Here is a 26,691-nt window from a genome sequence, read left to right as displayed (position 1 = left end):
AGTCAATTGGTGTGGATCAAGGGAGTGGGGAATTATTTATCATGTGAACAGGAAGTAGAGTGAAACACAGTTATTGCTGATAGAGCTGTCTCTTCTATTATCTGCACCTCTGATTGTTGACACTCCACAGCTCAGGGGCTGGGTGGTGAGCACTAGGAATACAAAATGGCTACCATGCATGCAGAACCCCATTGTGGGTCAATTCATTAGGGCACAATGTGGAAAACGGTTCACAACGGAAATATAAAACAAGCATTTTTTTGTTGGATGGTACCACCTCGTTTCGCCTGTTTCTTGCAATTAATGTATAATGCGTTACTTTTAAAGTAACCTTGCCAACCACAAACATGCAGGCAAGTGCATTTTCTTGACACAGTCTTTCCGCTAGCCATAAAGAGGAGTAATTTCACCCAAAGTAAAAAGGAAGGGGAAAACCAGTGGTACATTTGTCTTGCTTTGCTGTTTGTTAGTGCTGACAGGGTGGTTCTCTCTAACCTTAGCCCCTGGTAAAGACAACCTGAGCCCAAATTAAGAACTTAGTTGGTAGAAAATCTGTTTGGTGCACATAGTGAAAACATGAGAATTTGGGGAATGGTCCCACCTGATCAGAGTAAGTTGTTTGCAATTTTAATCTATACTGAACAAAAATATAAAACGCAACATAAAACATTTCTACGACTTTGCTGAGTTACAGTTCATATAAGGAAATCAGTCAATTTAAATCAATTCATTAATCTATGGATTTCACATGACTGGGCAGCCATGGGGTAGGCCTGGGAGGGCATATGCCCAGCCAATAAGAATTAGTTTTCCCCCACAAAAGGGCTTTAGAGATAGAAATACTCCTCTATCCCCCCCACACCCCGACGATCCCGCTGGTGAAGAAGCCGGATGTGGATGCCCTATGCTGGTGTGGTTACACGTGGTCTGCGGTTGTGAGGACGGTTGGACACGGCTTATGATAGAGATATTAACATACAATTCTCTGGAAACAGCTCTGGTGGACATTCTTGCAATCAGCATGCCATTTGCAAGCTCCCTCTGAACTTAAGAAATCTATGGCCTTAATGTCCCCAGCACAGGGTGCACCTGTGTAATTAGCATAGTGTTTAATCAGCTTCTTGATATACCACACCTGTCAAGTGGATAGATCATCTTAGCAAAGGATAAAATGCTAGCTAACAAACTTTGAGAGAAATAAGCTATTATTTCAGCTCATGAAACACGGGACCAGCACTTTACATGTTGTGTTTGTTCAGTATAAAATAGCTAAAAGAGCAGCAACAATAGACTTCAAAGATCAAACATCTGACTCATTCTTCTGGCAAGTTTTTAATTTACCCCTTAACTGACCCCTGTATCATGCTCTTATCGTAAGTGTTTTTCCTGTAGACTCAATTGAATTCCAAAGGCCAGCAGGTCTCATATAGTAGTGTGTTTAATACACTCCTGGGCGCCATCACACACCAGCCAAGCTGTGTCTTCTGAGAACAAGAACCTGACCAGGGGAAAATAACATGCCCTATATAGCTACATGTCTATGATGGAACAATTGGTAGTGTATCTTAAATAAATAAATCTTTACAGAAGTTCCAAAGGTAAGGAAAGCTCAGAATGTCCTGTACAAGCTGGCTGGTTGTAAATGTTGGTGTATGCATGACTGCAGTCATATGCATTTCTGCATGGATTGTTTAGTTCAATTCAGGGGTTGGAACCAAAATGATTTACCAATCATTTCGTTCAGAACTACAATTATTTTCATTCCATTCCACTGTTCTGACCTGTATAATAAAGTTCTGAACCGGTTAAAATCAGAAAAAGTACTGGTTTATATTGTTCCTTTCTATTCCTTTTTTAACTTGTTAAGTCAACAGTTTTTACAATTAGCTCATTTAGCTTAAAATGATTCCACCAGTCAATGCAGATTGAGCAGCTTTCCATGGACCAGGCAAGCTATTTGTTTACATGCTTGATGGACAAGTGTCGGGTGTGAGATGCGATTGAAATTTTGCGGGGTGAGTGCGAGATGGGGGTGGACATGGAGGCTTGGCTTAAAACTCTGAACATCATGATATGACATGCATTTTAAGTGTTTAGGATATTAGTAGGTGTATAATTACTTTACTGAATTGCATAATTATATGCTAGCTAGATGATTACACTGAACAAAAAAAAAAACGCAACATGAAACAATTTCAAAGATCTTACTGAGTTACATTTCATATAAGGAAATCAGTCAATTGAAATAAATTCATCAGGCCCTAATCTATGGATTTTACATGACTGGGAAAACAGATATACAGTGCCTTGCGAAAGTATTCGGCCCCCTTGAACTTTACGACCTTTTGCCACATTTCAGGCTTCAAACATAAAGATATAAAACTGTATTTTTTTGTGAAGAATCAACAACAAGTGGGACACAATCATGAAGTGGAACGACATTTATTGGATATTTCAAACTTTTTTAACAAATCAAAAACTGAAAAATTGGGCGTGCAAAATTATTCAGCCCCCTTAAGTTAATACTTTGTAGCGCCACCTTTTGCTGCGATTACAGCTGTAAGTCGCTTGGGGTATGTCTCTATCAGTTTTGCACATCGAGAGACTGAAATGTTTTCCCATTCCTCCTTGCAAAACAGCTCGAGCTCAGTGAGGTTGGATGGAGAGCATTTGTGAACAGCAGTTTTCAGTTCTTTCCACAGATTCTCGATTGGATTCAGGTCTGGACTTGGACTTGGCCATTCTAACACTTGGATATGTTTATTTTTGAACCATTCCATTGTAGATGTTGCTTTATGTTTTGGATCATTGTCTTGTTGGAAGACAAATCTCCGTCCCAGTCTCAGGTCTTTTGCAGACTCCATCAGGTTTTCTTCCAGAATGGTCCTGTATTTGGCTCCATCCATCTTCCCATCAATTTTAACCATCTTCCCTGTCCCTGCTGAAGAAAAGCAGGCCCAAACCATGATGCTGCCACCACCATGTTTGACAGTGGGGATGGTGTGTTCAGCTGTGTTGCTTTTACGCCAAACATAACGTTTTGCATTGTTGCCAAAAAGTTCAATTTTGGTTTCATCTGACCAGAGCACCTTCTTCCACATGTTTGGTGTGTCTCCCAGGTGGCTTGTGGCAAACTTTAAATGACACTTTTTATGGATATCTTTAAGAAATGGCTTTCTTCTTGCCACTCTTCCATAAAGGCCAGATTTGTGCAATATACGACTGATTGTTGTCCTATGGACAGAGTCTCCCGCCTCAGCTGTAGATCTCTGCAGTTCATCCAGAGTGATCATGGGCCTCTTGGCTGCATCTCTGATCAGTCTTCTCCTTGTATGAGCTGAAAGTTTAGAGGGACGGCCAGGTCTTGGTAGATTTGCAGTGGTCTGATACTCCTTCCATTTCAATATTATCGCTTGCACAGTGCTCCTTGGGATGTTTAAAGCTTGGGAAATCTTTTTGTATCCAAATCCGGCTTTAAACTTCTTCACAACAGTATCTCGGACCTGCCTGGTGTGTTCCTTGTTCTTTATGATGCTCTCTGCGCTTTTAACGGACCTCTGAGACTATCACAGTGCAGGTGCATTTATACGGAGACTTGATTACACACAGGTGGATTGTATTTATCATCATTAGTCATTTAGGTCAACATTGGATCATTCAGAGATCCTCACTGAACTTCTGGAGCGAGTTTGCTGCACTGAAAGTAAAGGGGCTGAATCATTTTGCACGCCCAATTTTTCAGTTTTTGATTTGTTAAAAAAGTTTGAAATATCCAATAAATGTCATTCCACTTCATGATTGTGTCCCACTTGTTGTTGATTCTTCACAAAAAATTACAGTTTTATATCTTTATGTTTGAAGCCTGAAATGTGGCAAAAGGTCGCAAAGTTCAAGGGGGCCGAATACTTTCGCAAGGCACTGTACATCTGTTAGTCATAGATACCTTAAAAAAAACAAATAGGGGCATGGATCAGAAAACCAGTCACTATTTGGTGTGACCACCATTTGCCTCATGCAGCGAGACATCTCCTTTGCATTGAGTTGATCAGGGTGTTGATTGTGGCCTGTGGAATGTTGTCCAGCTCTTCTTCAATGACTGTGCTTAGTTCCTGGATAATGTCGGGAACCGGAACACACCATTGTACACGTCGATCCAGAGCATCCCAAATATGATCAATGGGTGATATGTCTAATGAGTATGCAGGCCATGGAAGACCTGTAACATTTTCAGCTTCCAGGAATTGTGTACAGATCCTTGCGACATGGGGCTAGGTTATCATGCTGGAACATGAGGTGATGGCGGCGAATGAATGGCACAATAATGGGCCTTAGGATCTCATCACGGTATCTCTGTGCATTCAAATTGCCATCCATAAAATGTAATTGTGTTCATTGTTCATGTGAACATGTGCTAGAAAGCTAAACAGCTACCCAGCTAGCTAGTTCACTGCCTAGGCTAGCTAGCTGACTGCCTTGGCTAGCTTGCTGACTGCCTTGGCTAGCTAGTTGACTGCCTTGGCTAGCTAGTTGACTGCCTTGGCTAGCTAGCTGACTGCCTTGGCTAGCTAGCTGACTGCCTTGGCTAGCTAGCTGACTGCCTTGGCTAGCTAGCTGACTGCCTTGGCTAGCTAGCTGACTGCCTTGGCTAGCTAGCTGACTGCCTTGGCTAGCTAGCTGACTGCCTTGGCTAGATAGTTGACTGCCTTGGCTAGATAGTTGACTGCCTTGGCTAGATAGTTGACTGCCTTGGCTAGCTAGTTGACTGCCTTGGCTAGATAGTTGACTGCCTTGGCTAGCTAGTTGACTGCCTTGGCTAGCTAGTTGACTGCCTTGGCTAGCTAGTTGACTGCCTTGGCTAGCCAGTTGACTGCCTTGGCTAGCCAAAAATGACCTGTTTTGAAATTTGGATAATCATATCCTTTGAGGCTTAAAAAAAACCCACTATGATTTTGAACATTGAGAAATGTTCATGCAGGCGTTGTCGTCACCTTTGTTTGCTACATACACTTCTGAGTGATGGGAAGCACGAGCACACCACCACCAATCAGCCTACACCATTGTGCACTCACCCGTCATTATTACTATGACAACTAGCAGAACCATGTCAACAAATGACTGCTGTCTGAACACACACAAATATGATTTGGTCACTTGTAACTTGCTGTTTGGACTGTCAGTACTCCAAAACAGATTTGTCTCGCAGTGTGAACAAGGCTTAAGTCTGTTGAATCATTTAAGGCTTTTCTCCAGTGGATGCACACAGAACTGTATATGGTGGTATATAATGTATAGACTGAGATGGGGTTAACAACTGATAAGAGGGAATGTTTCATATGTTATGGCCCTCACGTCAGTCATGGCTTAAGTTGTGTTGCAAACGTAATTTATTCAGAATCGGTGGGACGATTCCCCAACATCTAATGTTCTTACTATCTGCACCAAACAGATTTTCTACAAACTACGTTTTTAATTTGGGCTCAGGTTGTGTTCACCATGGGCTAAGGTTAGAGAGAACCACCCTGTCAGCACTAACAAACAGCAAAGCAAGACAAATGCACCACTGGTTTTCCCCTTCCTTTTTACTTTGGGTGAAATTACTCCTCTGTCTTGTTAGCAGAAAGACTGTCAAGAGAATTCACTTGTCTATATGTTTGTTGTTGGCAAGGTTACTGTTAAAAGTAACTCGCCTCACCTTATATCCTCACAGCTTATCAGCTTATACTCCAGAGTTTTATGTTTTCTGTATTTATATTGTATATTCCGTATGTTGATTATGTTTCTGTATTCTATTTGTACATTGTCTATTGATGGCAGCAACTATTCACCAAGTCAAATTCCGGGTATGTGTATTAGTTGGTTTATTCGGATCCCCAGTAGCTTTTGCCAAAGCAGCAGCTATTCTTCGTGGGGTCCACACAAAAAAAAGACAAGTAACAAAACACAGATACACAGACACACAAATCTAAAATACTACGGTGGCCTCCTGAATTATTGATCCTGTTCATTGCTGTTTATCAGCTATATCTTACACTCAAAATATCATATGAATCTAACCTTTGAGTTAAAACATTTAAGAAAGAAATGGTCATCAAGAAATAATTATACTTAACAAAAATATAAACGCTACATGTAAAGTGTTGGGTTGCAATAATAGATCCCAGAAATGTTCCACAAGCGCAAAAAGCTTATTTCTCTCCAATTTTGAGCACAAGTTTGTTCACATCCCTGTTAATGAGCATTTCTCATTTGCCACGATCCATCCACCTGACAAGTGTGGCATATCAAGAAGCTGATTAAACAGCATGATAATTACACAGGTCCACCTTGTGCTGGGGTCAATAAAATGGCACTAAAATGAGCAGTTGTTACAATACAATGCCACATACGCCCACATTTTTGAAAAAGAGTGCAATCAGCCCCCTTTTTTTAAATGAGCGATCTACATGACATTTAGTGTGAAGTCACCCAGGTACATTTGGGAAATCGTGAAGGAGACATTTGCATTCATACTACATTTTTTCTGCAAGAATATCTTCAAATCTGTATACTTGGACTTTGATTGAGCTTTTCCAGTATTAGTAGCCATAAGTTCAACATTTGCAAAACAACCAGTTTTCATAACTCTGAATATTCTTATAATTCTTGTCCAAAAGGAAAAGCCATGCTGTCGTACAAGGTTAGTAGCTACATTTTCCGACAGATAAAAGCTTTCCGGATACTCCCGTAAAGCCCAGCTCATTGGCTATCTAGCTAGCTTCGTTTGACCCCAATTGGTGCTTATTTGACAAAGTCGTTCAAGTGAAAACCGTCCGTGTCATCGGGGTGCCATGAAGGTGTCGCTCTCTGAACAAATATGGTGTCCTATAGGATATACTACACCCCTAATGATATAGTGAAGTCTCGTTACATTCTAGGATCTCTGAGGAATACATACTAACGTGATTTGACTGGTTGAAACAATGTTTAGGGTTAGATTTTCACAGATTACATTCTTTGCTAATTGAACGAGTGGAAATACAAAACCGATCGTGCATGCTATATGGACGTTTTTAGGACATGAAAAAGCATTTGATCTAACAAAACAACACTTCATGTTATCTCTGGGACCCTTTGGATGATAAATCAGAGCAAGATTTCAGAATGTAAGTACACATTTTACCTTCAGAGGTAAATTTATCAAGCCTAATGCGGTGAAAAAAGTGTTTTGTTAGGAGCTCACCTCAAACAGGTCGCAATTGTAAATGAGAACTTGTTCTCAACTTGCCTACCTGGTTAAATAAAGGTGAAAAAATGAAAAAAATGAAAAAACAATTGCATGGCCTTTTTTGCAGTAATAGCTACTGTAAATTGTACAGTGCAGTTATATTAACAAGAATTTAAGCTTTCAGCCGATATAAGACAATGTACCGACATTTGTTGTTTCTCTAAAATCTGCGATGGTGACACAAGCAAGACACATTAACTGTCCCGTTGACGGGATGCCGATTCCTAAGAAGTTTTTAAGTCGTCAGCCATGACTTCCTGTTTCACTAGGGTATAAATATGAGGTGACACTCCCTTTGTCCTTTACCATGTTGATGGATGACTGAGCACACACAAATGAAATAAGACAAAAGGTTGTTAGCCTTCCCAATCAGGTAATGGCTTTAAAAAGATAGCTACACGCCTGAAAATACCCATCTCCACTATTAGTGCAATAAGACATGTAAAACAACTGAAGTAGTGATGAACCTGCCTGGAAGAGGACACAAGTGTATTTCGCCCCCACGCACAGTGAGAGGGATGGTTCAAGTGGAAAAATACATCGCCAAGAATCACAGTTGGAGAATTGCAATAGTTGGTTACATTTCGTCTCCAAAACTACAATAACACCACCTCCATGCCAAAAAGTTATTTGGAAGGGTTGCCTGAAGAAAGCCTCTGCTGTCACCAAACCACAAACGTAAGCGGCTGGAGTTTGTTAAATGTCTTTGAACTTTGATTGGAACCAGGTTGGACAGTCTGATGAGACAAAATAGAGCTTTTTTAGCAAAAAACACCAGAGGTGAGTTTGGCATAAAAAGAGCCATGGTCATGCAGAAAATAACCTAATCCCCACTGTGAAGTATGGTGGTGGATCTGTAATGTTGTGGGGCTGTTTTACTAACAAAGGCCATGGAAACCATGTTAGGATACACGGCATCAGACTCCATCTAGTGCCAGGAGATTTTAGGCCAAAACCCATGACAGTATTAAAAAAAACTAAAAAACTGGACGATATGATGGTATTTTGTTTTTTAATAATACAAGTTCTAAATGTGCTTTATGAGTAATGAGTGACCCTAGGGTGGCAACACATACATTCTCAGTGATTTTAATGGGTCCTTCGCCACAGTGTTCAATTCAACCAAAAATTGATCAATTTTATACATTTCTGCATTACCTGCACTCATTTGGGCATTTCCACACTGTCACGTAGGGCTGCACGATATGAGGAAACAATCTAGGCCTTATTTTTAACCAAATGTTGCAATTGCGATTTGACATGTGATTTAGAGCAAAACACTTGGGTGAACTGTTGGAATTAGGGATGCACGATATATCGGTGAACATACTGGAATCGGCCGATATTAGCTAAAAATGCCAACATGGGTAACGGCCCGATGTCTAGTTTAATACCGATGTCAAAGCTGACGTGCATACCTATATAAAGGTAGGTACATGACGCAATGATGCCACGTAAAGTGTTGTGCAACACAGCATTCCTAACCTAGCCCACAATGTCTGCTGTGTGGATCGAGCAGTCAACAAGTCGAGCAGTCATTTGAAAGAGTAAGAACATTTCAGCGAGACAACTCAAAAGGTGAAATCCATTAACCTGTTAGATCTCTAGGGGCGCTATTTCATTTTTGGATAAAAAACGTTTCCGTTTTAAGCGCGATATTTTGTCACGAAAAGATGCTCGACTATGCATATATCTATATATATATGACAGTTTTGGAAAGAAAACACTCTGAAGTTTCAGAATCTGCAAAGATTTTGTCTGTAAGTGCCCCAGAACTCATTCTACAGGCGAAACCAAGATGATGCATCAACCAGGAATTAGCAGAATTTCTGAAGCTCTGTTTTCCATTGTCTCCTTATATGGCTGTGATTGCGCAAGGAATGAGCCTACACTTTCTGTCGTTCGCCCAAGGTCTTAGCAGCATTGTGACGTATTTGTAGGCATATCATTGGAAGATTGACCATAAGAGACTACATTTTCCAAGTGTCCGCCTGGTGTCCTGCGTGGAATTCGGTGCGCAATTGCCAGCTGCTCGTACTTTTCCATTTGATATAGGGGAGAAACCATGTGTCCAAGAACGATGTATCAATGAAGAGATATGTGAAAAACACCTTGATGATTGATTCTAAACAACGTTTGCCATGTTTTCAGTCGATATTATGGAGTTAATTTGGAAAAAAGTTCGCGTTTTGAGGACTGAATTTTCGGATTTTTTTTGGTAGCCAAATGTGATGTATAAAACGGAGCTATTTCTAATACACAAAGAATCTTTTTGGAAAAACTGAGCATCTGCTATCTAACTGAGAGTATCCTCATTGAAAACATCAGAAGTTCTTCAAAGGTAAATGATTTTATTTGAAGGCTTTTATGTTTTTGTTGAAATGTTGCGTGCTGGATGCTAACGCTAATGCTAACGCTAAATGCTAACGCTAGCTAGCTACTTTTACACAAATGATTGTTTTCCTATGGTTGAGAAGCATATTTTGAAAATCTGAGATGACAGTGTTGTTTACAAAAGGCTAAGCTTGAGAGATGGCATATTTATTTCATTTCATTTGCGATTTTCATGAATAGTTAACGTTGTGTTATGCTAATGAGCTTGCTGATAGATTTACACAATCCTGGATACAGGGGTTTTTTCATAGCTAAACGTGACGCAGAAAACGGAGAGATTTGTCCTAAACAAATAATCTTTCAGGAAAAACTGAACATTTGCTATCTGAGAGTCTCCTCATTGAAAACATCTGAAGTTCTTCAAAGGTAAATTATTTTATTTGAATGCTTTTCTGTTTTTTTGTGTAAATGTTGCCAGCTGAATGCTAATGCTAAATGCTACGTTAGCCATCAATACTGTTACACAAATGCTTGTTTTGCAATGGTTGAGAAGCATATTTTGAAAATCTGAGATGACAGTGTTGTTAACAAAAGGCTAAGCTTGAGAGCTAGCATATTCATTTCATTTCATTTGCGATTTTCATGAATAGTTAACGTTGCGTTATGGTAATGAGCTTGAGTCTGTATTCACGATCCCGGATCCGGGATGGGGAGATCAGAAAGGTTAAAGCCAAGAGAATGGAATTCATTGCCCTTGACAATCAACTGTTTAGGAATCCTCGTGAGTAGGTATTAGCTAGGTAGCCACTTGTGGTTCACCTATTGAAATTGAACTTCAGTTCATTAAAATAAATAGCGAGCCAGCTACTTAACCCTATTGCCCAAAGCTAACGTTATAAGCAGCCAGCTAGCTTCATCTGGCTAGTGAGGCTCAAGCGGACCGGGTTATGTTGTGAAGCTAGCCACAATAAGGATTAGGCACAATAGTGGAATTTGCGTTTTGCCTTCAAAATAAAAGTACCTCTGAAAGTGATGCAGAAGGTTACAATTGGTGGAATCATGCCATATTTCGACTAGATAATGTGAAGCAATGAATTGGGGGTATCAATGACACCCACAGAACACAACTGTGAAGAGTTTACGCAAATATTAGCGTTGTAGAGCTTATCGCGGGACTGTGACAGTGTGTGAAATCACCTCCCCAGTCAGCCTGTTGTGTGTATTGACATTCATATTTCACTGTACAGCTTTACCTAAAGATTGGGGATCAATGAAATGGGGTATCAGTCGACTCAATACCTAAGATATTTTTTCCTCAAAGTCATCCTCAGAGTTATCAGACTCCAAAACATCCACGCAGTATTGTTTTTCCTCGGGAATAGAGTTCAATACACATAGGTTGACAATAAATGTGGCTCAATTCACAGTCCCACAAAATAAGAGCTACAATGCTAATGTTATCTGGGTGTCACTGAGTAGACTGATACCCCATGTCATTGATCCACAAGTCATAGGTAAGGCTGTACAGTGAAATAGAATTCTAAAGTATAATACATCCAGTGTGATTTCAACAGATTTTTGTCAAATTAACAAATTATTGTCTTTTGTTGATTTTATATAACATTCCAACCTTGTTTAGCATGATATATTCAATTATGGAATAATTATACTATTTGTATTCATTTGCTTCACTGTCAATGACATACTTTAATTCTGAAGGCAAGTGAATGATTGTGGCTAATCCATATTGTGGCTAGCTTCTCATAGATGGGTCCGACCACCATTAATCAAATAAGAACTGTTTTATAAATTAGGGTTATTTTAGATGATGACACCAAGCTATATAGTTAGCTAGCTAACTATAGCTACTGAAACATATGTCATTTTGCTATGTTTTTGGGGAAGAACATTGTTTGCATCCATGACCTAGCTAGCTTTTTTTTATGACCAGCGCTGTAGGTGCTCGAGACAACTTTCCCAGCATCATAGCATACGTATTAGAGGTCGACCGATTAATCGGAATGGCCGATTAATTAGGGCTGATTTCAAGTTGTCATAACAATCGGAAATCGGTATTTTTGGGCGCCGATTTTGCCAATTCTTTAAAAAAAGTTGTATTTTATTTTGTATACCTTTATTAAACTAGGCAAGTCAGTTAAGAACACATTCTTATTTTCAATGACAGCCTAGGAACGGTGGGTTAACTGCCTTGTTCAGGGGCAGAATGACACATTTTCACCATGTCAGCTTGTAACCTTATAGTTAACTAGTCCAACGCTCTTAGTATATATTTTTAAACCTGCATATAGCTAAAAGAGATCCAGGTTAGCAGGCAATATTAACCAGGTGAAATTGTCACTTCTCTTGCGTTCATTGCACGCAGAGTCAGTGTATATGCAACAGTTTGGTCAGCCTGGCTCATTGCGAACTAATTTGCCAGAATTTTACGTAATTATGACATAACATTGAAGGTTGTGCAATGTAACAAGAATATTTAGACTTAGGGATGCCACCCGTTAGATAAAATACTGAACGGTTCCGTATTTCACTGAAATAATAAACGTTTTGTTTTTTAAATGATAGTTTCCGGATTCGATCATATTAATGACCAAAGGCTCGTATTTCTGTGTGTTATTATGTTATAATTAAGTCTATGATTTGATAGAGCAGTCTGACTGAGCGGTGGTAGGCAGCAGCAGGCACGTAAGCATTCATAAGCATTCATTCAAACAGCACTTTCGTGCGTTTTGCCAGCAGCCCTTCGCAAGCACAGCGCTGTTAATGACTTCAAGCCTATCAGCCTAATGGCTGGTGTAACCGATGTGAAATGGCTAGCTAGTTAGCGGGGTGCTCGCTAATAGCGTTTCACACGTCACTCGCTCTGAGACTTGGAGCAGTTATTCCCCTTGCTCTGCATGGGTAACGCTGCTTCGAGGGTGGCTGTTGTCGATGTGTCGATTGTTGATGTTAGTTCTGTATGTGCAGTTAAGAGCTAGATGTGCTGCTCTGTTTTGAGCTAGCTGCAGCTTTGATAGGTCTTTCTTTTCTGCACTTTACCATATTACCAGACTGTAATCAAGACCGGACAAGACCAGAGTCTGAAACTAGTACAGTTGATTTTTATACTTGGCGAATAAAGTGATTCTGATTTTGGTGGTGGTGATACATAGTTAACAGTGTCAGAAACGAGGGTAATATGGTCTGCTAAAGGCTGAGCATCAATCAATTGCACCCCTATGGTTAGCGAGTAGCATGCTAATGATCGTCTATATCCAGGTACAGCCAATTGGCCTTAGAGCTGTCCTGGGGACATTCATCCATCCAAATACTTGACGGTGCTGCTACTCATGTCACCGGCTGTTGCCCTGGAGATCACGATCAAATGACTCAGTGATTACGTCAGCCAGGGAGACTGCCAATTACACTGTCATTCATCATCACCACAGGATATGATCAGTGGAGTGAGTCAGAATAGGCCAATACAGGCATGGATGGACTGAGCAGGGATATGGAATGGATACAGTACATCCTTGGTGCGCTGTAACAATGGTCAGGCCATAAACTAGCAGCACAGGGGGGTACTCTGCACAGGGGGGAAATCTGCCAGGGGAAGGCACTAGGAGGTGGTGTTAATATACACTGGAGGAAAGAGGCAGAGGGAGGGGGAGAGAGAGGAGGGGGGTGTCAATGTGAGGGTGATAAATAAGTGGTGGTGTTCTGAGAACCCCCTCCTTGGTTACAAACCAGCATCCCGGTGAGAGAGGCAGGCAGGCTAGTGGTAGATCTCCGTGGTAACGGGCAAGCGTAGTCATGCAGTGAACGCCAGGGGAGCATAAATCTGTTCTCGCCCCCAGCCCTATGGACTAGTGGGCTTACGGAGGAGGAGGAGGAGATGGAATGAACATCACCTGCTCCTCCACACACAGGGGAGAGAGAGAGAGAGAGAAGGAAGTGTATGTGAGGAAGCGAACGGAAAAGGGCCGGAGAAAGGTAAGTAGAATCAAGTCAGAGAGCGAGAGCACAAAGACAATACACCGGAATAGACACCTAAGACACTGAGAAAAGAGAGGAAGACGTGGAGCAGAAAACCAGAAGCCTCGTACTGCCTGCCGCTCTGCCTTTAAATCCTTGGTGCATTGCCCTGTAGCGAGCGGCTGCGTTGCCCTTCACCCTCGGCTGCCACTTTTAATCTGTCTCTAATTACACACTTTATAGCCTAGCTGCCGCACGCCCAGCGATCAATGCCTCGGCCAGCGGGCTACAAGGGAGTCCTCCCTCCTGGAAATGGTATAGTTCTGCTCCAGAGTCAATTACACCCCAAATCCCAATAACCCTAGGCAGACGAGCAGAGATACAACATTGCAAATCTAATGAATCTAGGAATGCTCGAAGGAAACAACCCTCGCTACAACAGACTGCTGGTCCAATAATGCTGAGCAGCTCATTGTTTTCCAATATGGATTTCTTGAGAAATGTCAGACCATTGCTGGATCACAAGCCCATGACTTCTCGATTCTGTCTGGTAGTTTTTAAAGGATTGGACATGTAACAGTGATAGCCAAACATCTAGGCTTGGTCGAATTGATGCCTGTTCTTTCAGATCTACTAGTCACAAAATCCTTATTGGTACGGCTGCATTGTCAAGTGATTTTAAATGCTCGGGCAGGAGCTTTTAGTCTATCATACATTCAGTTTCAGGAAAAACTAGCTGGTACAGTAGCCTATAGTTTTTACCTGCTCTGGTCATCATCTTCCTCAGAGCAGAGGAAAGAGCATAGTTTGTCCGGGTCGGGAAGCGTGCTGGGGTCAAACTCCTCTCCATCGGCACCGTCCAGGTACGCTACCACCTCCTCTTCAGATTTCTGCTCCTGGGACAAACAGGACAAAATACAGTTACTTCAAATACTTCAGGTGTTGGATTCAATAAGAAAATCAACCAATTGTGCTAAGACTATATGAAACCCGATGAATGTTGTGCCAGATGTCTTGAAAAAGCTCTTACTGAGCGAATCATTTACACATCAAAAAGGTACTGATGTAAATGGTGAGTGGGAAAATCACAAGTCACGTGCAATGTCAACAGCTTCACTTGGCATTGGCAATGCAATCAATGAATAGATGAATTAACATGGCAAGGAGGAGAAACAAATTCCCCATACAGGGTAATGTATGGGTACCGATGTCAGTGTACCCAATTACTGGAAGCTATCTTTCACAAGGTGAAAGCTTGCCAAACCACACTAAAATCACACCCCTATATGAACTCAGCAATAATATTAAGTCTGAAGCTGGCAAGTAGCAATACTGCAGGGCGGACAGAAATAATAGCCAGAGGGATATAAAACAGTAGAAGATAAGAAAATACTCCAACTGCCTGGTGCAGGAGTAGGTTAAAAGAAGATGGAGAAAGATAAACGCAGCTCGATATTGAGGTTTACAGAGACCGGCAGAAAGGTAACCCTAGTAATGTGAGCATCGTAAAGACCAAATCGGGGGCACAAAACAACTCTGGTCGTGTGTGTGTCACTAATAACCTGTGGATCTCCCTCACACAATGTAAGCTATATGCATAAATGGAGGACAATAAAAGCTACAAATAAAACAAGTGGAAGTTCTAGGGAGTTTTACTGTGTGCTCTTTAATGCAAGCAGGGAATGAGAGAGGAGGTACAGAGAGAGAAATAATTGATCTACTTAAAATGGATGAAACTGCCCAGTGGAACGCACTTGTTAATGAGCTTGGGTTCTCAGACACCCAGAGCCCCCATCTTATGAAAGAATCTGGGACAAACACGGTTGTGGTAGATTTCTCTATGGACAATTATAATGAGAGGGTGCTGTTTGTTCCACATATCTGAGTCCATGTCTCTAATCTCAGTGTTCAACGAGCCTTATTCGCCCCACACGGACAAGTCAGACTTAATGGCTTCCAGAAAACCATGGACTTTCTCAAACCGTCTGATGTGAGAATGAGACCGACCCACAGAATGTTTGAAAATGAAAAAAGTCAAAAGGTATCATGACTGTTACTTCAAATCGGGTAAACGGCGTCACTCCAGAGGCAACCGCAGAAAACAGAGGGTCATGAGCAGAGGGTCATGCTGGAGTGCATTGCTGTAGCTTTCCAAACAGAACCTGCATTATGGATTTTCCTACGTTCTGGTGGTTATACACAATGTACAAAACTTTAAGGACACCTGTTCTTTATTACTTATTTCATTTAAAAACGTCACATTTCTCTAGTATAGGCTACTTATCGTTATGAATGATATCAAACTGCCTGTGATAACTGATTGGTGTCGATAATTTTCATTTTAGCTTCCTTGCTCTACTATCTACTCCTATATCCTATCGACTCCTATACCCATTTTCTACCCAGAGACGGCAAAATGGGGGAGGTAATGGAAGAGGCGGGTACTTTATTGTAGTAATTCTTGAATCTAGGCAGGAAATCTAATCTTTGCTTTATCTAATATTAGAATAGGTTAGAATTAGCTGCTGTTTCCCGCTGCAAGTCTTGCTGTGCAGGGAGACAGATTCACTGTCTGTATGTGCTGTAAACCAATCCTGTCTGGAAACCTGGCTTCGTGCGATTCATTTGAAATTCTGCTGACAGAGACTTGCGGTAAGAACAGTCCTGTCCATGTGAACTGAATAAAAACAAGAGTTGGCCCTGCCTCATGCTGACGACAGGGAGACTGAAAGAAATCCAACCCCTGACAGAGAGCAGGGAGAACTCAATGAGACTCACACAGTACCACTGTGTCCCAACACTAGTTCTTGAAATCAGGTGAGTACTGTATTTTTTTCCTAACCTGATCATAATATACCGATTAACAGCAAACATGCATCGTTTCATTCACTTTGCTCAATAGATAAGTAATTCAAAAAAATCAAAGCTGACAGTATCATAAACTAAATCTACTGATGAACTGGCAGCATAACGCCACACCACCAAGCAGGCCTGTGCGTGGTTTCATATCATTATCTTCAGTATAGTCTCAGATGTTCAATACAGCCACAGTGCAATCTCAGCCCCCGCTAGGGAGACTTCTGGACTCATCATAACAAGAATGCCTTATTTAGCTGAGCGAGGAGCCAGTGTTTCCTTAGAAACTGAAAACCCTTTTAGGCATATTACAGATACTGTGTGGAAAATAACAGACAATATGTTCAATGAAATACTCAGAGCATCTTTAGTTGGAAATGTGTTAACATTTGACAGTATATGGCATGCCATGCATATGGATGAAAACAGGATATATAATATTATAGAGTGCATTTGGAAAGTTTTCAGACCTCTTGATGTTGTCCACATTTTGTTACGCTACAGCCTTATTCTAAAGTTGATTAAATTGTTTTCCCCTCCCTCATCAATCTACACACAATACCCCATAATGGCAAAGCACAAACAGTTTAATAAATTTGCAAAAATGTCTAAACAATGAAATATCACATTTCCATAAGTATTCAGACCATTCACTCAGTACTTTGTTGAAGCACCTTTGGCAGCGGTTACAGCCTCGAGTCGTCTTGGGTATGACGCTACAAACTTGGCACACCTGTTTTTGGGGAGTTTCTCACATTCTACAGATCCTTTCAATCTCTGTCAGGTTGGATGGGGAACGTTGCTGCACAGCTACTTTCAGGTCTCTCCAGAGATGCTCGATCGGGTTCAAGACCGGGCTTTGGTTTGGTCCACTCAAGGACTTTTAGAGACTTGTCCTGAAGCCACTCCTGCATTAACTTGGCTGTGTGCTTAGGGTCATTGTCCTGTTGGAAGGTGAACCTTCGTTCCAGTCTGAGGTCCTGAATGCTCTGGAGCAGGTTTTCATCAAGGATCTCTCTCTGTACTTGCTCCATTCATCTTTCTCTAGATCCTGACTAGTCTCCCAGTCCCTGCAAAACATTCCCACAGCATGATGCTGCCACCACCATGCTTCACCGTAGGGATGTTTCCAGGTTTCCTCCAGACGTGACACTTGGCATTCAGGCCAAAGAGATCAATCTTGGTTTCATCAGAACAGAGAATCTTGTTTCTCATGGTCTGAGAGTCCTTTATGTGCCTCCAAGCTGACTGTCATGTGCCTTTTACTGAGGAGTGGCTTCCGTCTGGCCACTCTACCATAAAGGCCTGATTGGTGGAGTGCTGCAGAGATGGGAGAACCTTCCAGAAGGACAACCATCTCCACAGAGGAATTGGAGCTCTGTCAGCGTGACCATTGGGTTCTTGGTCACCTCCCTGACCAAGGCCCCTTTTCCCCCCGATTGCTCAGTTTGGCCGGGCGGAAAGCTCTAGGAAGAGTCTCGGTGGTTCCAAACGTCTTCCATTTAAGAATGGAGGAGGCAACCGTGTTCTTGGGGACCTTTAATGCTGCAGACATTTTTTGGAACCCGTCCCCAGATCTGTGCCTCGACACAATCCTGTCACGGAGCTCTCTGACAATTCCTTCGACCTCATGGCTTGGTATTCGCTCTGACATGCACTGTCAACTGTGGGACCTTATATAGACAGGTGTGCGCCTTCCTAAATCATGTCCAATAAATAGAATTTAACACAGGTGGACTCCAATCCAGGATGATCAATGGAAACAGGATGCACCTGAACTCAATTTTGAGTCTCAAAGCAAAGGGCCTGAATACTTACAGTTGAAGTCGGAGGTTTACATACAATTAGCTTGGAGCCATTAAAAATCGTTTTCAACCACTTCAAAAATGTATTGTTAACAAACTATAGTTTTGGCAAGTCAGTTAGGACATCTGCTTTGTGCATGACACAAGTAATTTTTTGTTGTTGTTTACAGACGGAGTATTTCACTTATAATTCACTGGATCACAAATCCAGTCGGTCAGTTAGCATACATTATGTTGACTGTGCCTTTAAACAGTTTGGAAAATTCCAGAAAATGATCTCATGGCTTTAGAAGCTTCTGATAGGCTAATTTACATAATTTGAGTCAATTGGAGGTTTACCTGTGGATGCATTTCAATGCCTACCTTCAAACTCAGTGCCTCTTTGCTTGACAACATGGGAAAATCAAAAGAAATCAGCCAAGACCTCAGAAAAAATATTGTAGACCTCCACAAGTCTGGTTCATCCGTGGGAGCAATTTTCAAATGTCTGAAGGTACAACGTTCATCTGAACAAACAATAGTACGCAAGTATAAACACCATGGGACCACGCAGCCGTCATACCGCTCAGGAAGGAGACGCGTTCTGTCTCCTAGAGATGAATGTACTTTGGTGCGAAAGTGCAACTCAATAGCAGAACAACAGCAAAGGACCTTGTGAAGATGCTGGAGGAAACAGGTACAAAAGTATCTATATCCACAGTAAAACGAGTCCTATATCGACATAACCTGAAAGGCCACTCAGCAAGGAAGAATCCACTGTTCCGAACCTGCCATAAAAAAAAGCCAGACCACAGTTTGCAACTGCACATGGGGACAAAGATCGTACTTTTGGAGAAATGTCCTCTGGTCTGATGAAACAAAAATAGAACTGGCCATAATGACCATTGTTATGTTTGGAGGAAAAGGGGGAGACTTGCAAGCCAAAGAACACCATCCCAACTGGGAAGCACGGGGATGGCAGCATCATGTTGTGGGGGTGCTTTGCTGCAGGAGGGGATGGTGTACTTCACAAAATAGATGGCATCATGAGGAGGGAAATTATGTGGATATATTGAAGCAACATCTCAAGACATCAGTCAGGAAGTTAAAGCTTGGTCGCAAAAAGTGTGTGCGAGCAAGGAGGCCTACAAACCTGACTCAGTTACACCAGCTCTGTCAGGAGAAATGGGCCAAAATTCACCCAACTTATTGTGGAAAGCTTGTGGAAGGCTACCCGAAACATTTGACCCAAGTTAAACAATTTTAAAGGCTAACAAATACTAATTGAGTGTATGTAAACGTCTGACCCAATGCGAATGTGATGAAAGAAATAAAAGCTGAAATAAATCACTCTACTATTATTCTGACATTTCACATTTTAAAATAAAGTGGTGATCCTAACTGACCTAAGACAGGGAATTTTTACAAGGATTAAATGTCAGGAATTGTGAAAAACTGAGTTTAAATGTATTTGGCTAAGGTGTTTGTAAACTTCCGACTTCAACTGTATGTAAATAACGTATCTATTTTTAATACATTCGCAAACATTTCTAAAAACCTGTTTTCGCTTTGTGGTATTGTGTATAGAGGTGGCAGATGTTTGAACGAGAGAGACCATTAGAAAATATGCAAATTTTTTACAACACTAAAGCCACAAATACGTATTTTACAGTTATAAGGTGAAATCATAGTAATTTTATAATTTGATTATACATTATTTAGAAACCAGTCATTTCAAGCCTTATACAGTTTTGTTGAATAGGAAATACATAATATTACTAGCTATTGTTTATGAACCTCATGATAAATAATTACTTCAGGAAACTATGTAGATTACATTTAACTGGTTAAGGTCAAAGTAAAAAGCTGACATTCAACATCATGCAATGTTTATTTCCCAAGTGTTTGTGTGAAAGTGTGTGCACTCAGCCTTCTTGTACAAGCCTTTACTGTGTCTGCTACTTTAACACACACACATCTTCAGAGGCACCCCCTGGGATGTCACGATTGTTGAAAATGTCTGACAGTGTACGCACGCACGCGCAGAATCCATGCCTGGTGCCAGTTTAGAATGTAATGTAATATGTAGAACCCGGCAAGCCAGCCTGTTCCTTAGACATGAAAACTCCAACGGAAATAACTTTTAATTAAAACAAATTACTTGCACCCATGTCTATTGGTTTCAATTTAATTTCCAGCCAATTTGAAAGCAAATACTTACGAATGTATTGTTACAAATCAACTTGCAAGGTTGCTAGCCAACTAGCCTGCTAACGTTAGCCCTACTAGCCTGCTAACTCTAGCCCTACCAGTCTGCTAACTCTAGCCCTACCAGTCTGCTAACGTTACGTTAGCACTACAAGTCAGCCAGTTGCTATCAACACCTACAGTAGCTTACAACTACATTAAAGTTAATCAAAGTTTTGGAAACACATAACGCCTTCTAAACAGTTATCAAAGAATGTTAGCCTTTTGCAGTTATCTTTGCTAGGAAGCTATCCCTAGTTTTGCTTAGCTCTGTAATTTATTTTTCAATACCCAGCATATTCAACATGTATTGTATGGTAGTGGTTGTATGTAGATTACACCTACTGTAGTTGTAAAAAAAAGCCTGTCCAGTTTTCTAATTGTTGTTTACAGGTTTCACTTCTGTACTCCATCACTAGGTGGCGACATTGACCACGACACACCCTGAGTACCAACCTTTATGGTTTACCACAATGTCTCTCATTAGCACCACCAGCTGAAGAGAGTTCTCCATAATTGTCTTCCCCATGCCCTATATTAACTTGTATATTCTTTTTGTGATTATTCTGAAGGCCATTGAAGGCCGAAGCGTCAATCTTTTAAACTTGTTTAATAAAACTGTGCATTTTTAATAGTGAGTGAGCATTGAGCCTCTTCCTGTCCAATGATGTCTACACATTTTTAGTATCCACCTCTACTCACATTGGTTGAGCACCTTCTACTTCTTTCCAGCAAGCTAGTCAACCAGCTAACGTTAGCCAACTAGTTATTAGCCTAGCCAACCACCACGGTTATGGTCACTAAGCTAGAGCCCAACTACTGGAACCCAGCTAGAACTCAAATAACAAAACTAGGACTGTCCCCGACGCCAGAAAATATTGGTTGACCGAAAGTTGTCTGTTCTTTCAACCAATCGATTGCCCAAATTATTATTATTTTTTTACATGCATTTTTCCATATATATACACACACACACTAGGTGTTTTAGTAAAATCAACTATATGCATTGAGCTTATCTGATGCGTTAAGCTTATGTTTGATGCCTCAAGAGGGCACCAGAGATCTAGATAACCGAAAGAAAAAAAAACCTGACCCAACTATTCTCCTCCCGCTCCTGCTGGTTTTCGCAGATTCTGCGAAAAGGCTACAGGAGGAGTCGGCAACCTTTCTCAGGTGGAATGCCTACTGATCTGCGTGCCAGTAATGGTTTTTATATGCACATTTTCCTAAAACAATTTCATTTAATTTAGAATATATCTCAAAATCATTGTCATGTGGTTAATCAAAATTCTATCCAAATCTAAATGGAAATGATAAACCTAAAAAGTAACTTGAGCTGAGTACCGGCACCTCAAATTTGCTACTGCTTTAGCTCCTGTTCCTCTTATAGAATATTAGCTCAAAAGTATTGTGGAGCTCCTGCACCTAAATATTAACAGTACCAGCACCCAAAATTAGTACCGGAACCTATTTTAGTCCAAGTCAAGCACTGATAAGAAGCCTATTTTATGACGTTTCCACTGGATCAGAGCCTGACATTTTTCTTTTCAGGCTGAATGGTTATCCAAAGGGAGAGAGCTGGAAAGATTTTCAATTAAATTGAGGAACTATTATAATTCTCAATGGATGTAAAAACAGACTTTGTTTGTGGTGAATAAAACATTACTTTGAGAAGCTCCACAAGTCATTAGTGTTGGTGCGTTAAACCAATCAGAACTACTATCAGATCCCCAAATGGGAACATTAATATGCCTACATTTGTGCGCAGGCCAGGCAGCCTATAGACAAACTTCTATGCATGCGAGTCCTTACTCAACATTGACAGGAGCGCTCCAAACAAAAGACAATGACTAAATTGACAGAAATCGTAAATGGAATTAAATAAACCAAAACTTGTTTCTCACAAGTGTAGCATAGGTTGTGCACTCTGCAAACTTGTCCACTCCAACAATGAGAACAGGAAGACAGGAATATGAATATTGAATTCATTAAAATAAATTACCATAACCAAAGTAAAAAACATTGCAGATTAGAAGTTATAGGAATTAGCGATAAATGTACTACTGGTGATATATGTAATGTGGAATTGATATACACTAACAATCAAACAATTCACACAATTAATTTATGAAACAATGAATGTACACAAATCGGCAGGAGAGCGTGCATTCTGGAGAGAGCATTGCATTGTGCATCTAGGCGCATGGTCAATCTGACATCTGCATTGGCCATGCAGCATTTAAGGTGATATGGCCTCAGCAGAAGTCAGGGCATTCATACTTCTTGCGCTTTGCAGAGCAGTGCAGAGCTGTTGTCAAGGAAGTGAGTTTGTGTTTAAACAGGATGTAGCGCCCCCACCGAACGTCAAACAATCAAGTCAATGAGGAGCTATACAGAGCACTCAGCAGTTACAAAATTTGGAGCCGTGGACCACATTTTCGAATCAAGCATAAATTGTCTTTTAGTTCAGGCCTCCACAATGGATTAGTTCACTGAGATGGGCACAAATATACACAGGTGAAGTCGGAAGTTTACATACACCTTAGCCAAATACATTTAAACTCAGATTGTCACAATTCCTGACATTTAATCCTAGTAAAGAATTCCATGTTTTAGGTCAGTGACGATCACCACTTTATTTTAAGAATGTGAAATGTCAGAATAATAGTAGAGAGAATGATTTTTTCAGCTTTTATTTCTTTCATCACATTCCCAGTGGGTCAGAAGTTGACATACACCCAATTAGTATTTGGTAGCATTGCCATTAAATTGTTAACCTGGGTCAAATGTTTCAGGTAGCCTTCCACAAGCTTCCCACAATAAGTTGGGTGAATTTTGGCCCATTCCTCCTACCAGACCTGGTGCAACTGAGTCATGTTTGTAGGCCTCCTTTCTCGTACACGCCTTTTCAGTTCTTCCCACAAATGTTCTATAGGATTGAGGTCAGGGCTTTGTGATGGCCACTCCAGTACCTTGACTTTCTTGTCCTTAAGCTATTTTGCCACAACTTTGGAAGTATGCTTGGGGTCATTGTCCATTTGGAAGACCCATTTGCGACCAAGCTTTAACTTCCCGACTGATGTCTTGAGATGTTGCTTCAATATATAGACAATTTTCCTACCTCATGATGCCATCTATTTTATGAAGTACACCAGTCCCTCCTGCAGTAAAGCACCCCCACAACATGATGCTGCCACCCCCGTGCTTCACGGTTGGGATGGTGTTCTTCGGCTTGCAAGCCTCCCCCTTTTTCCTCCAAACATAACGATGGTCATTATGGCCAAACAGTTCTATTTTTGTTTCATCAGACCAGAGGACATTTCTCAAAAAAGTACGATCTTTGTCCCCATGTACAGTTGCAAACCATAGTCTGGCTTTTTCATCGCTGTTTTGGAGCAGTGTATTCTTCCTTGCTGCACGGCCTTTCAGGTTATGTCGATATAGGACTCGTTTTACTGTGGATATAGATACTTTTATATTTGTTTCCTCCAGTATCTTCACAAGGTTCTTTGCTGTTGTTCTGCGATTGATTTGCACTTTTCGCACCACAGTACGTTCATCAGTCACCAAGATGGCATAGCAGTTAGACGTCTTTTGTCCTCATCTTGTCCCATATATATATATATATATATATATATATATATATATATATATATATATATATATACACACACACAACTTTCTTTGCATTCCTTTTTACATAAATTCATCTTCAAAACACTCTCCTGCAACCCGCCTCACCAATTTATATATATTTTTTAAGAAAGTTTCATTTACCTCAAATCTGTAATCCTCCATAGAAGCTAACCAGAAGCTAGCCAGAAGCTAGCCTGAAGCTAACCAGAAGCTAATCAGAAGATAGCCAGAAGCTAGTTAGCTTCTTTACTGGCTAGTATTCAGCTAACCACGGTTTGTGGTCATCAGCTATCCTTTAGCTCGAAAATCTAATCGCCAGTTTTGTACGGCGCGGCTCGGAGCATACTGGACCTATTTTTCTCTCCATGTCCCCGGATTTCAACCGCAAGCTCTGGACATTTATACCTGGATCTCGCAACTAGCTAGCTGCTATCCGTGTGACTATCAGCTTACGTCGATTCCGGAGCAAACATCAATTATTCCGGAGCTAGCCAGCTGAAGAGTTCCATCAGTCACTCCTGGGCTAAAATCACCTATCCGGGCCCGTTTTTATTATTATTATTTTTTTTTACCCCTTTTTCTCCCCAATTTCGTGGTATCCAATTGTTTTTTTAGTAGCTGCTATCTTGTCTCATCGCTACAACTCCCGTACGGGCTTGGGAGAGACAAAGGTTGAAAGTCATGCGTCCTCCGATACACAACCCAACCAAGCCGCACTGCTTCTTAACACAGCGAGCATCCAACCCGGAAACCAGCCGCACCAATGTGTCGGCGTTATCTGCCCGAGGTAGTTATCCAACTGGCTCCTCCGTTGCGACGTTACCTGAACGCCCATCTGCGGTCCGCTAATCGTTAGCTGTCTTATCGGCTGCTATCTGAATAGACCTATCGGACAATGTTTTTTCTTCTTTTTTCTTGGGCCTCTATAACTATATATTTAAAAAAAAATGCGAATTGGATTGATCCCCTCTACCACACGGAACCCCACTAATCCTACTGACGGAAACGCACGAGGTGGCTAAAAACAGACCTCTATCCTATGCTAGCCTGCTACCGATGGCCAGGCTAGCTGTCTGAATCGTCGTGACCCCAACCAACCTCTCCACTCACCGGACCCTTTTGATCACTCGACTAAGCATGCCTCTCCTTAATGTCAATATGCCTTGTCCATTGCTGTTCTGGTTAGTGTTTATTGGCTTATTTCACTGTAGAGCCTCTAGTCCTGCTCACTATACGTTATCCAACCTATTAGTTCCACCACCCACACATGCGATGACATCTCCTGGTTTCAATGATGTTTCTAGAGACAATCTCTCTCTCATCATCACTCAATACCTAGGTTTACCTCCACTGTATTCACATCCTACCATACCTTTGTCTGTACATTATACCTTGAAGCTATTTTATCGCCCCAAGAAACCTCCTTTTACTCTCTGTTCCAGACGTTCAGACGACCAATTCTCATTGCTTTTATCCGTACCCTTATCCTCCTACTCCTCTTTTGCTCTGGTGATGTAGATGTGAATCCAGGCCCTGCAGTGCCTAGCTCCACTCCTATTTTTGATGACTTCTGCAACCGAAATAGCCTTGGTTTCATGCATGTTAACATTAGAAGCCTCCTCCCTAAGTTTGTTCTGTACCCAAACAATTTGAACTTCTACTTTTAAAAATCTCACACAAATTATCAATGAACCTACCAGGTACCTCCCCAAAGCCGTAAACACGGGCACCCTCATAGATATCATCCTAACCAACTTGCCCTCTAAATACCTCTGCTGTCTTCAACCAAGATCTCAGCGATCACTGCCTCATTGCCTGCATCCGTAATGGGTCAGCGGTGAAACGACCTCCACTCATCACTGTCAAACGCTCCCTGAAACACTTCAGCGAGCTTGGCCTTTCTAATCGACCTGGCCGGGGTATCCTGGAAGGATATTGATCTCATCCCGTCAGTAGAGGATGCCTGGTTATTTTTTTTAAATGCCTTCCTAACCATCTTAAATAAGCATGCTCCATTCAAGAAATTTAGAACCAGGAACAGATATATGGCCCTTGGTTCTCCTCAGACCTGACTGCCCTTAACCAACACTAAAACATGCTGTGGCGTTCTGCATTAGCATCGAACAGCCCCTGTGATATGCAGCTTTTCAGGGAAGCTAGAAACCATTATACACAGGCAGTTAGAAAAGCCAAGGCTAGCTTTTTCAAGCAGAAATTTGCTTCCTGAAACACTAACTCAAAAAAAAGTTCTGGGACACTGTAAAGTCAATCAATCAAATTTATTTTATATAGCCCTTCGTACATCAGCTGATATCTCAAAGTGCTGTACAGAAACCCAGCCTAAAACCCCAAACAGCAAGCAATGCAGGTGAAGAAGCACGGTGGCTAGGAAAAACTCCCTAGAAAGGCCAAAACCTAGGAAGAAACCTAGAGAGGAACCAGGCTATGTGGGGTGGCCAGTCCTCTTCTGGCTGTGCCGGGTGGAGATTATAACAAAACATGGTCAAGATGTTCAAATGTTCATAAATGACCAGCATGGTCGAATAATAATAAGGCAGAATAGTTTAAACTGGAGCAGCAGCACAGTCAGGTGGACTG

General features: G+C 41.3%; 1 pseudogene across 1 annotated transcript in view; it reads right to left on the bottom strand.

The window, feature by feature from the left end:
* LOC110534872 (putative ATP-dependent RNA helicase DDX10) overlaps positions 1-26,691 on the bottom strand; it is a 110,530-nt pseudogene that overhangs the window by 767 nt on the left and 83,072 nt on the right. The window contains exon 17 of the transcript XR_016484021.1: positions 14,333-14,466. The product of XR_016484021.1 is annotated as a putative ATP-dependent RNA helicase DDX10 (transcript). The remainder of the gene's footprint in view (positions 1-14,332; positions 14,467-26,691) is intronic.

This window comes from Oncorhynchus mykiss, chromosome 10, assembly GCF_057628025.1.
Source record: "Oncorhynchus mykiss isolate SJ-2025 chromosome 10, ASM5762802v1, whole genome shotgun sequence".
In the NCBI taxonomy this organism is placed as follows: Eukaryota; Metazoa; Chordata; class Actinopteri; order Salmoniformes; family Salmonidae; genus Oncorhynchus; species Oncorhynchus mykiss.
This window is presented reverse-complemented; position numbering and strand designations above follow the sequence as displayed.